This window comes from Pelodiscus sinensis, chromosome 3 (assembly GCF_052426305.1).
Source record: "Pelodiscus sinensis isolate ZL-2025 chromosome 3, ASM5242630v1, whole genome shotgun sequence".
NCBI classification, from domain to species: Eukaryota; Metazoa; Chordata; order Testudines; family Trionychidae; genus Pelodiscus; species Pelodiscus sinensis.
The window spans coordinates 9,749,513-9,761,638 of NC_143054.1; the positions used below are offsets into that span (position 1 = coordinate 9,749,513).

The following is a 12,126-nucleotide window of genomic DNA, read 5'->3' on the forward strand; positions in this document are numbered from 1 at the left end:
CAAGATCTCTCTCCTGAGTAGTTGTAATTGCTACTAGTAAATATTCATATTGCAACTTCCTCCAGGCAGGGATTGGTCATCTGCATTTCCTTAAGATGTCCTTGGAATTTTTCTGCAGCTGTACATGTAATGATCATTATAATTATGGGTTTGCAGCACACACTTGTAAAACCAAGATTTCGACAGATATGACTATCACAATCCCCCGTGTCCTATATATAGAGAAACACGCAGTCTCATGGCTAACAGAGTCTATTCTCTTCAGTGATACTGAGCTCTCAGTAAAACATTAGCCATGAAGATACTTTACCTGCTTTTTGCTGTCTTCTTCCTGGTGGCACAAAGCTCTGAAGGTAAGACTTGGATGAAATGAGGGGAGAATATAGAAGGACATTTGTGGGCTATACTAAGGCTGCCTAAATCTTTGTATCGTAGTTTCTCCAACTCTTCTTCTAACGACCTCTAGTGCTTACAAGGTGTGGAGCAGACACTTAAAATGTATCTGATTAATAATATTGGGGTCAGAAGGTGTCTTAGAAGGTGTCTTTGTGCTGATGAAAATCTGTTCAGATGTAGCTGGACTATAACTTGTAAAAACATCGCCTGCATTCTGTCTTGCGGGTTCCATCTGGGGTTGGTTCTTTGCTATTAAAAACATTGAATAGGACAGGACAATCTCGAAGGAAACATAAATTTTCTAATAACATTTGCAGAGGAGAATGAAATTTGGGAGGTGATAAATACTGAAGAAGATGTATCTCTGATAGTGTGATGTGGATTAAATGATAAACCGGGTGCAAGCAAAGAATACACGTTAAAATAGAGCTAAGAAAAAAGAATGTTGACATAGAGGGCAGTCTTTCCTGGGAAGCATTTGGGGGTAGGTGGAAGATAATCAGCAGAACATGAGCTCCCAACGCGAAGCTGTGGCCAAAAGGGCTGATGCAATTCATGGTTGCATTTACCGGGGATTGTCAAGTAGGAGTGGAGAGGTTATATAATTCTGTATTTGGCACAAGTGAGATTGCTGCTTGAAATCTGGGTCTAGCTCTGGCGTCCACAAATCAAGACTGTTAAACACACTCAGGCTGTGTCTACATTGGCCCCTTCTCCGGAAGAGGCATGCTAATTTCTAACTTTGGAATAGGGAAATCCGCGGGGGATTTAAATATCCCCCGCGGGATTTAAGTAAACATGGCCACTGCTTTTTTTCCGGCTTGGGGAAAAGCCGGAAAAGAGCGTCCAGACTGGCGCGATCCTCCGGAATAAAGCCCTTTTCCAGAGGAGCTCTTATTCCTACTTCTAAGTAGGAATAAGAGCTCCTCTGGAAAAGGGCTTTATTCCGGAGGATCGCGCCAGTCTGGACGCTCTTTTCCGGCTTTTCCCCAAGCCGGAAAAAAAGCAGTGGCCATGTTTATTTAAATCCCCCGCGGATTTCCCTATTCCAAAGTTAGAAAATAGCATGCCTCTTCCGGAGAAGGGGCCAGTCTAGACGTAGCCTCATAGTTTAAAGCAGTGGTTCTCAAACTTTTTTTTTCTTGGCCTACTTAAAAATTGCAGAAGGCCTCAGCAGACCACTTAAGGCTCTCTCCAAACATTGTACAGTTAGCTAACTACTGTAAAGCACTTTCAATAAAAGCACTACCTATAAGAATTAAAAAGTAATAGTTTTGCTCTACAAATAAAAGCACACAACTCCTATTTTCCTGTCAGTAGTCTTGTCTTTCCAATGCAATGGATGTGTTTTTGTGAGCCAAGCTCAGGGAAGTCAGGTGTAATGTTTGTCAGCTTTAGCCTCAGGTCAGGTTCAGCATTATCGTGCCTCTGTGTTTGGACTGGCAGGCAGTAAGTGATAAAAATCGTCTCACATAGGCATGTAGCAGCAAGTTACGTCACAAAACGCACTGCTTTGTCTGAGAATTCTGGGTATTCTTAATTTCTTTAACTCCAAAACTCAGTTAGGGAATTAATGTCTTTTATATTCTGACAACTTTCATCGCAAGAAAGCTTAAAAAAGTACTCTTGTGCCTGATTGGACAAACCAAAGAGCAGCTCACCAATTATGAATAATAGAATACAAGGCCTAGAATGGACCTCGAGAAATCATCAAGTTCAGTCCCCTGCCCTCACAGCAGGACCAAGAACCATCTAGAACATTCCTGATAGATGTCTATCCAACCTGCTTTCAAATATCTCCAGTGATGGAGATTTCACAACCGCCCTTGGCAATTTATACTAGTGTTTAATCACCCGGACAATTAGGAAGTTTTTCCTAATGACAAGCCTAAGCCTCTCATGCTGCAATTTAAGTCCATTGCTTAAAGTTCATTTAAGCCCTTTCCTTGACCTCATCAAAGGTCATGGAAAACAATTTATGACTATATGTATAGACACATTCAAGATGCATCCTCTTCCTTTGGCCTGAAAGAATGAAAATACAGTTTGTACTAGTGGAGGATGAACTAAGTTGGAAACAGACCATAAATTAGAACCTAATTTCTTCAGCTCACAAGTGTTAATTATCCGGGGCTTTGACGTTCCTGATTATTAAGTGATGTCTCACACCCCCCGAAGAGACTACCCAGTCTAGAACTAAAACCCTAATTTTAATGTGACAAATCATTTTTTCAGTGTTTTAGAAACACTGACTCCCAGAAATATTCTGCTGTCTCTTGGCCTGTTTACTGGAAACACCATTGTGTTGGATTGGAGCAGTTTCTGAGGAAATGGCATTGTATCTGTATACAGAATTATTATTTTATTAATGAATTAGTACCTAGGAGCCTCAGTCATGGATTTGGGCCCCACACTCCCCACACCAAACATGTATAAGAGAAGATAGAAATCACATACAGAGAGGGGAAGCTGAAGGAGGCAATGAGACACCACAGTTTAGATTGGGATGGGCAAGATACAGCCCAGTGTAGGATCTAGCCTGCCAAGCCTTTCAATCCGGCCCTCAGCCTGCCCCACTGGACCCATAGGCTGGCTGCTCCATCTGCCTCACTATGTCGGGGGGAAGCTTCATGCACTGTGAACCCTCTCCATGACCCAAATTCCCTCTCAGACCCCATGCCCTCTCCATCACCCAAATTCCCTCTCAGACCCCATGCCCTCTCCTGCACCCCTCAAACTCTCTTCTGCATCCAATCTCCACCCCAAACCCCCTCCACAGAAAATTGCAGCACTTGTCAACATTTTGGAGAGACACCCCCCCCCCCCAAAAAAAAAAAATTATTGCCCATCCCTGGTTTAGATCCTGGGTTTATGCTGGAGTGGATTGGATACTTTAATGAAAACAAAGCTAAAATCCAGTTTAAAAATATTCTGATCTACACAGAGGTGAAATTAAAGCGGTGCGCCCTGGTGCGCCACTCCGATACGAGCCATCTGGGGCACTTGGCTGCAGGAAGAGGTGCGGCGTGCTCCCAGCTGGGCCTCCCATGGCTCTTCTACAGATTCCTGTGTTAAGCAGCAGGCAGGTGAAAGAGACTGGATGACCAGCTCCAAACTGGTCTGGGACTGCCTCCCCTAGATCCCCTCCCTGGTCACCCTTTACAGAAGACGGGGGTCTGCCCACATTCGATTCCGTCAGACACCGCTTGTTGCTTGCTGTTACCCTCCCATCACTGTCAGAGAGCAAGAGGAAAGGACACAGTGTCCCTGCTTTTCTCTCTCTACTGGCTGGTGCAGGAAGGAGACAGAGGTGTGAGTCATCCACCTGGGGTTCTTTCCCCTCACTCCCTCAGAGTCATGGAAACGGGAACAGCAAGCAACAAGCAGTGTCTGTAGGAATCGGGGGCTTCAGGTCCCCCGTTTTCCTCCACACTCTCCAAACCCCAGCCCTGAGCCCTTGGACAGCTGTGCCTGATTCCTGCAGTCCGCCCCCACACACTCTCACCCTTGAGTCCTACCACACCCATAGCCCTGATTTCTGCACTCCCCAACTCTCCCCTTGTCCCTTCTGCCCACTCCCCAACCCTGACTCTGGACCTTCCCCAACCCAAATCCCTTGTCCTGCTTCCTGTACCTCCACATCCCCACTCTCTGCCCTGGGCTGCTCCACATCCCCACACCCTCCTGCTCTGAGCCTCCTGCACTCCACCCCACACTTAAATTTCTTATAAGTACTGTGGTATTGCTCCCAGCCTCAGGGAGGGCTCAGGGAAGGAGGGTGGGGGAAGTGTGATATAACAGTAACTGTAAGTTACTTTCACCCCTCCATCTACAGAACCCAAAAGGTGAGCTGATGGACATTCGGTCCTGTCTCTCAGCCATGTCTGTAACTGGCAAGAGGTCAGGAAGAAACTATTCCTGAGGCTGAGTTGTCACAGGAACGTTTGTGCGGAGTCGCCCAGACTATAAGGCATTCGGACGGGCAGGGACTTGTTCAAACACTTCTGTTCCTAAATGTTGCAACCGTCCGTCCCAATGCTGAGCCAGTTTAACCCTGCTCAGCCAATGAGCATGTGCCATGTTCCCTGGAACATCACTGTTACCAATCAGAGTCAGAGATGCAGCAGGGGCCACTAAGGGAAGTTGGTGATGAAGGAAGCTACCGGCTTTCTGTCCGTGAAAGGGATGGAGCTGTGAAGGACACCCATGCTCAGCACTACGGTTCTGAAGTCGGCAGCCAAGGAGCCTGCCCACCTGCTTAACTAACGTGCTCTGTTCTCTTCCTAGGGGCAGCCATTCAATGTGCAGAGAGCGACAGGAATTTAAGATAATTGGGTTGATGTGTCTGGATGTCGGTGACTGGGCAATGCATTAAATGAGACATGCCCATTATGTTCCTGTTTCAGCTCTTCCCTCCCGGAAAATCGTGACTCTTTTCTTTGTTTGTTTGTTATTTTCTGTGCAGTTTCTGACCGTGGAATCATTGGCACCTCCATATGTGTAAGACAAGGGGGTGTCTGCCTCCCTTTCAGATGTCCACTCTATACCATGCGCATCGGCCGCTGTGGTGTGTTTTGGCACTGCTGTAAGTGGTAAGTTCAATGCTGCACCAGAGAGACTTTTTATTTAATCCTTTTGCAAGCTTCACACACTAGAAACAGGGCAAAGGAGGTTCCTGTAATACTCTGATTCTGGACTATCTGGGGTTTGCTTGGACGCCTGTTGACTTCTCTCATTTATAGCTGCCTCACTCTGCTGTTCATGCTTGGTCCACACTCCGGAGCACCTGTAGTGCTCTCTGATCCAGAGGTTGCCTTATTGAGACCTGATAACAGCCAGCACCATCTCCAGTATGACCCCTAAGGCAGCCCTTGCAATTAAGGCAGGAAAGGGCCAATTATGCCAGCTCTGTATTTGTACATACATTAGGGTAACTCTCCTTCAATCTCTGTGACTGCCCCAATGTGCTTCTAGAACATCAGTAAGCACTCACAGTAAAGGCAGTTTCCAGTCTTTCTACAATATCTCCATCCTTTCGCATGCTTCTCTGTTTCTTAAACACCCTCTTCCTTACTGGGAACATCCCTGACTCTACTACATACAACAGTGGAATATTTTTGGGGTGTGTCATGGCTCCTTCCCCACTCTGGCATGATAAATGCAGAAGTGGGGGCTAGCAAGTGTACCCCAAAACCTTATTTACCAGGCTTTGGTATTAAAACTTCCCCCCAAAATCATAAAACCCTAGATTTTGGGGATCAAACGCCGCTGCAACCACCCAAATATTAATAAAGAGATCAGGGGAAAGATCAGTGGGGAAATCTCACCCCTAAAATGAAAATCAGGGCACACAATTAACCAATGCTAGGTTAATAAAAAAAATGAGAAAACGTTTATTATTACAATATTCCTGTTGCAAGCATAAGGACTAGATGGAAGGGTAACAAAATATACTCATGGAGAAACTCCATGGCCGAGAACTTAGTTACAAAAAAAAGTCAAAACATTTTTTAAAAGGTGCACAGATATCAGATCCCATCCTCAAACATAAAATAATAAAACCTAAGAGATTTATGTAAACTTTACCCTACTTACAGAAAGTGAAGAAAGAGTCTTTTCTTGGAGGGAGAGGGAGACATGCTTGCCTCTCTCTAGCTGCAGAGCAACAACTTAGGTTATGTCTAGACTACATGGCTCCGTTGACGGAGCCATGTAGATGAGTTTACTAGACATAGGAAAATGAAGCAGCAATTTAAATAATCGCTGCTTCATTTACATCAAAATGGCCATCGCGCTGTGCCAATCAGCTGTTTAGCGGCATAGCGGGGCAGTGTGGACACGCCGCGGTCGACAAGTGAAGCCTTTGTTGACCGCTCCAGTAAACCTCATTTCACAAGGCATACCAGAGCGGTTCACAACGGCTTCACTTGTTGACCGTGGCACATCCAGACTGCCCCGCCGTGCCACTAAATAGCTGATTGGCACAGTGCGGTGGCCATTTTGACGTAAATGAAGCGGCAATTATTTAAATCGCTGCTTCATTTTCCTATGTCTAGTAAACTCATCTACCTATGTCTAGTAAACTCATTTTCCTATGTCTAGTAAACTCTCTGTCGACGGAGCCATGTAGTCTAGACATACCCTCAGAGACAAAGGAGGGAAAAACCCAAATTCCTTCGTCCTAGTTTGAAAGTCCTACCTACATTCCAATTGGCCACTCCACCTGGGTAGGTGTAGTTAACCCCTTAGTCCCCAGGCTGCTGGCTAACCTTCATAATCATGACAGGGTGTCTGAGCAAAATTTATTCTGCCATTTCTGGTGTGTTGAACCCAAACTCTGTCCACACTTGGGACCATGACCTCTGCCAAAATCAGGATTCTTTGACTTGTAGTCAAAGAGTTATAGGAACTGTAGGTTCATTGGAAAGCATTCGAGATGGCCTGTTGTCCTCAGTCTGAGGGGAATTAATAGGACTTGTGAATCTCTTTGGCACATAGAGTAGGGAATAACAGGAGGGCTGATACAGAGCGATGCAGATCACCAGGTAAGCTAGGCTGAAGAACACAATATGGGCTTTAATGCAGCTAAATATAAAGGTATACATCTAGGAATATGGGACATATTTATAGGATGGGGTATTCTATGCCGAGGCATGGTAAAGGGACGGGCACTCCATGCTCAGAACTGTGGTGTAATTAGCTGGTAGGCCATATACTCAGAGCTAAATATGTGAATTGGCTGCCTATTAAAACTGCAGCAGAATGTAAAATACAGAATATGAATCACCAGTATTGGTGTTCACCAGGGATATCTGCACTCATGGTCACATTTTCCTCTTTTAATGGATAAAAACACAGACTAACTATTTCTTTACTTTTTGCAGTCCTAGGAAAATCTAATGGCATCCAAGATTGTCAAGGCAGGATCTCTGGGGATCTGGCAGATAACACCTTGCTCTTAAAATCCTTGGAGCCTCTTCACCCGGGCTGTAAAGAACCTTGTGAGCAAGAGGAAACCTGCAAAGGAACCCTCCTATCACCCAGAATAGCATGTTTCCCCCCTGTTAATAAAAGTAACATGCTGTGCTTGTGCTTTGTAGAAAAGCGGCTGTGAGTGTTTTCATGGGTGTGCCCCAGCCAGACCCCAGGGGCGGTTTAGCGTTTTCTTTCCCATGAAAATCCATTTTCCCCTCTCGGAATTAGAAACAAGGAAATGAAGGGCCACTAATGTATGTTAAATCCCATAACACGGATGTCCCAATCCCACCCTCAATTCACCCCGCCCCCAAGTCCCCACCTTGTGCCTGCCTCTTCCCCCTCCCCTCCATAATCTCCCAAACACCCCAAGACTGGTGTTTCCCCAGGATGGGGAGGCACAATGGAAAGGGCCCCCAAAACTCCCCCTTCACGCAGCCCATGGCAACATAAATCTGGATCTAATTCCAGAACAACTACAAATCATATACATCTAATAGAACACTTCAAAATAAACAATCTTTACTTAACTTAACAGGGATTAACAGATTTAGCAATGAACAGCATTAACAAAACACATCACAATAATTGAAGCTTATACAGCTAACATTTGTACTACCTGTGACCCCACCCCAGAGTGTGCACACCCCTAGACTCACAGTCCCAGACTTGCTTGCGTGGGCGCGCTGATGTTGCAGCTGTAGTGAAGATTTGGTCCAGGCTAGACAGCAGCTCTGTCCCAGGCAGCACTTTCCCAACAAGGCCCAAAACTTACTGCCTCATGCTGTGCCTATTGGAAGCAGCCGGCTAACTCCCAGTTTCAACAGGCATCTAGTAGCTGCATCCAACAGCCCCTGCACTGGGTCAATATCCTTGGCAGCAGCTTGGCTCCCCCTTTGGTTCCAAACTCCAAGGCAGAGTCCCAGACTGCTAGGCCTCTTTCTTCAAGCACATGGAGAGAGCAGTCCTCTCTCACACAAGAGTCCTTCCTTCCTGTTTTTCCCATGGGATCATGGGAATTGTAGTCTGGATTGTAGCACACAGAGTCTTTTCAGAATAAAACAAAGGCCCCTTTAGTAAGGGGACTACATTCAGATGACAAATATGGAGCAAGAGGCAGAGGTTCAAATATAAGTCAGAAAAAAAACCCAAAAACCCAAGGAGCAAAGTACAGACCTGAATGACAGACGTAATTACTGTGATGGTTGCACGCTGGCATAAGTTAGGCAATTTCATTTTGTACTGTGGACATTTTATTTTTATTTTATTTCTTTAAATATTTTTACCCCGCCTTTCTATTTAAAATATTCAAGGCGGCTTACAAGAACAAACAAAAAAATACAAATATAAAAAATTTAAAATATGAGACCTCAGAGGGAAATAACCAGCTAAACACATATAGAGAGGAGGAACACACACATACAGACTCAAACATTAATAAAAGCATGAGTAAAAAGGGTGGCTTTAGCCTGACGCCGGAACAACACTAGCGTTGGCGCCATGCGAATATCCCGAGGAAGAGAATTCCACAGCCTGGGAGCAAAAGCTGAGAATGCCCCGTTCCGCATAGATGTTAATCTTATCTCTGCAAGTGGGGGAACACGAAGCAAAGCCTCCCCAGCTGACCTCAATCCCTGGGCAGGTTCATATGGGAGAAGACGGTCCTTCAGATACCCTGGACCCAACTCATTTAAGGCTTTATAGGTCATAACTAAAACCTTACATTGTGCCCAGAAACATACTGGAAGTCAGTGCACCTGCTGAAGCACTGGCATAATGTGCTCCGTATAACTAGTGTTAGTTAAGACATGAGCAGCCGCATTCTGGACCAGTTGAAGTTTCCGAAGGCTCTTTAGAGGCAGCCTTACATAAAGTGCATTGCAGTAATCCAGTCGGGGTGTAACAAGAGCATGGATCACTGTGGCCATGTCATGTTTGTTCAGTAAGGGTCGCAGCAGGCGGATTAAACGAAGTTGCCCAATGGCACTCCTGGCCACCGAAGAAATCTGATTTTCAAATGTTAAAAAAAGGTCCAGGAGGACTCCCAAGCTGCGTACCTGTTCTTTCAGGGGGGGTATGTCTACACTACAAAGTTAATTCGAACTAACGGACGTTAGTTCGAATTAACTTTGATAGGCGCTAATTTGAACTAGTGGAAGGCTAGCCCTCCCAAGCTATCCCTGGTGGCCACTCTGGCCAACACCAGGGAAACTCTATTGCCCCCCTCCCGGCCCCGAACCCCTTAAAGGGGCATGGGCTGGCTACAGTGCCTGTGCCAGGTACAAGCCTGCCAGCACCCAGCCAGAAGATCCTGCACCTGGCACAGCTCGAGCCAGCCACCCGATGCCCCCCAGACCTCCCTCTCTTTCCGGGACCAGGCTGGCGGCTCCCGGGAGCTTGCCCGGGACCGCAAGAGGCGGGCACCCGACTGGTCTAGTGCGGACATCATGGACCTCATCCACGACCTCTGCACTAGGCACAGGAAAGCGGCCGTCTAGGGCAGGAGAGCTGCCATCCTGGCAACCCAGGAGCAGGTGTGCATGAAAATCAAGGTGGTCCACTGAGACCCCCGACCCTGAGCCCTGAGCTTACAATGGCCGTACTGGGTCAGACCAAAGGTCCATCTAGTCCAGTACCCTGTCTGCCGACAGTGGCCAACCCTAGGGACCCTGGAGGGGATGGACCGAAGACAGTGACCAAGCCATTTGTCTCGTGCCATCCATATCCAGCCTTCCACAAACTTTGGGCAGGGACACCACTTCTACCCCCTGGCTAATACCACTCCATGGACCCAACCTCCATCACTTTATCTCACTTCTCTTTAAACTCTGTTCTAGTTCTAGCCTTCACAGCCTCCTGCAGCAAGGAGTTCCACAGGTTGACTCTTTGCTTTGTGAAGAACAACTTTCTGTTACTAGTTTGAAGCCTGCAACCCATTCCTTTCCTTTGGTGTCCTCTAGTCCTTCTATTATGGGAACTAATGAAGAACTTTTCTTTATGCACCCTCTCCACCCCACTCATGCTTTTATAGACCTCCATCCTATCCCCCATCAGTCTCCTCTTTTCTAAACTGAAAAGTCCCAGTCTCTTTAGCCTCTCTTCATATGGGACCTGTTCCAAACCTCTGATCATTTTAGTTGCCCTCCCCTCTCCCACCCTCTCTCTTCCCCTCTCCCACCTCCTTTTCCCAGTCTTCCCGAGTTTTGTTCAATAAAGAGAGATTCTATTTTTGAACACAAGTTTTCTTTATTTTGTACATCAAGAAGAGGGGCTAGGGAAGGGTAAGTGGAAGGAGGTGAGGGAGGAATGGGGTACGAGCCCCCGATGGGGAGGACTGGGCTGGCTTTGCAGGCTTCTGGGGGTGGAAGCTCTCCTGCAGCCCCCCAATTGCCCGCTCTCCCCAGATGGCAGCCTGCGACAAGTTCAGCCGGGCTGATGGCCGAGTGCTGTGATGTGCCCAGTGTGGGTACTCCAGGCAATCCAAGCCATAGCACAATCTCCATGGGGTCGAATAGCAGCCCCCTAGCTCCACCTTCTGAAAGCATCCCGATAGGTAGGACGAGAACCATTGCAAAACAGTGCCTCCAATACCCAACTCCACCAAGCGTCCCAGAAGGATATCATGGTCAATGGTATCAAAAGACGCTGAGAGGTCTAGGAGAGTCAACAGGGATACACTCCCCTTGTCTATCTCCCGGCATAAATCGTCTACCAGGGCGACCAAGGCTGTTTCAGTTACAAAACCAGGCCTAAATCCAGACTGAAATGGATCTAAGTCTGCTTCTTCCAAGAAAGCTTTGAGTTGCAAAGCCACTGCTCTCTTGAGTACCTTGCCCAAGAAGGGAATATTAGCAATTGGGCGATAGTTATTTAAGCAATGTGGGTCCAGAGAGTTCTTCTTGAGTAATGGTTTTATCACTGCCTCTTTCAAGGCAGCAGGAACCATGCCAGATCTAAAAGACGCATTAATAATCCTCTAGACCCAGTCAGTTCTCCCTTCCCGGCTAGATTTAATAAGCCATGAAGAGCAGGGGTCAAGTGAGCATGTGGTCGGTCACTCTCCTCCAAGCATCCTGTCCACATCCCAGTCTGCAATAGCTGAAACTGATCCAGAGGAAAAAGACTGGGTGGTGCACTCAACACATTCTGTGCCTGTGACGGGGCTGCGGAACGGAGCGCATCCCCACCACTAGACCTCCGTCGGGAGCGGGGCAAGTCGCTTCTGCCCTCAGCTGCGGTGAGAGAAAAGCCGGTGGCCAGAGCGGATCCGGGGAGCGGCAGACCATGCTCAGGCTGCGCATGTGCTTTGGGCGCTGGATGCTGCGATGCCGGCGCAGGTGCATGGAGAGGCGGGTCGGGTGAGGATATGGGGGGTGGGGTAGGGAGCCGGTCGGGGGACGCTGACGCAGGCGCGGGGGAGGGGGGCAGCAGCTATAAAAATGGAAGGCATGGAGGACACAGGGGGGCCAAGCCGTGGTCGAGGGAGGACCACCGGGATTAAGGCAGTGGAGCTAAGAAAGAAGCCAGGATGCTCGGGGGTGAGGAAGTGGCCCAGGGGGGGCGGACAGACAACCGCTTGCAGGCTGACAAGTTTAGGCCGTTAGCCCCGTCAGCCAGGTGAACAGTGTCCTGAAGGAGCACCCCCACATTAGGGCCCTAGATTGGGTCCTGGAGAGAGGGTGGGCCCAGGTCCCCCTCAACCCCCGAGCGGGGGAGCGTGGAAAGAGGAAGCTTTCATGGTCGCACTAATGGAGG

The 12,126-nt window shown here is 47.6% G+C and overlaps 1 long non-coding RNA gene across 1 annotated transcript in view; it reads right to left on the reverse strand.

Annotated features, from left to right (window-relative positions):
- LOC149524613 (uncharacterized) overlaps positions 1 to 10,479 on the reverse strand; it is an 83,013-nt gene extending 72,534 nt beyond the window's left edge. Inside the window, exon 1 of the long non-coding RNA XR_016349096.1 lies at positions 8,031 to 10,479. This is a non-coding gene — a long non-coding RNA (uncharacterized LOC149524613). The remainder of the gene's footprint in view (positions 1 to 8,030) is intronic.
- Between the last annotated feature and the right edge of the window lie 1,647 nt (positions 10,480 to 12,126).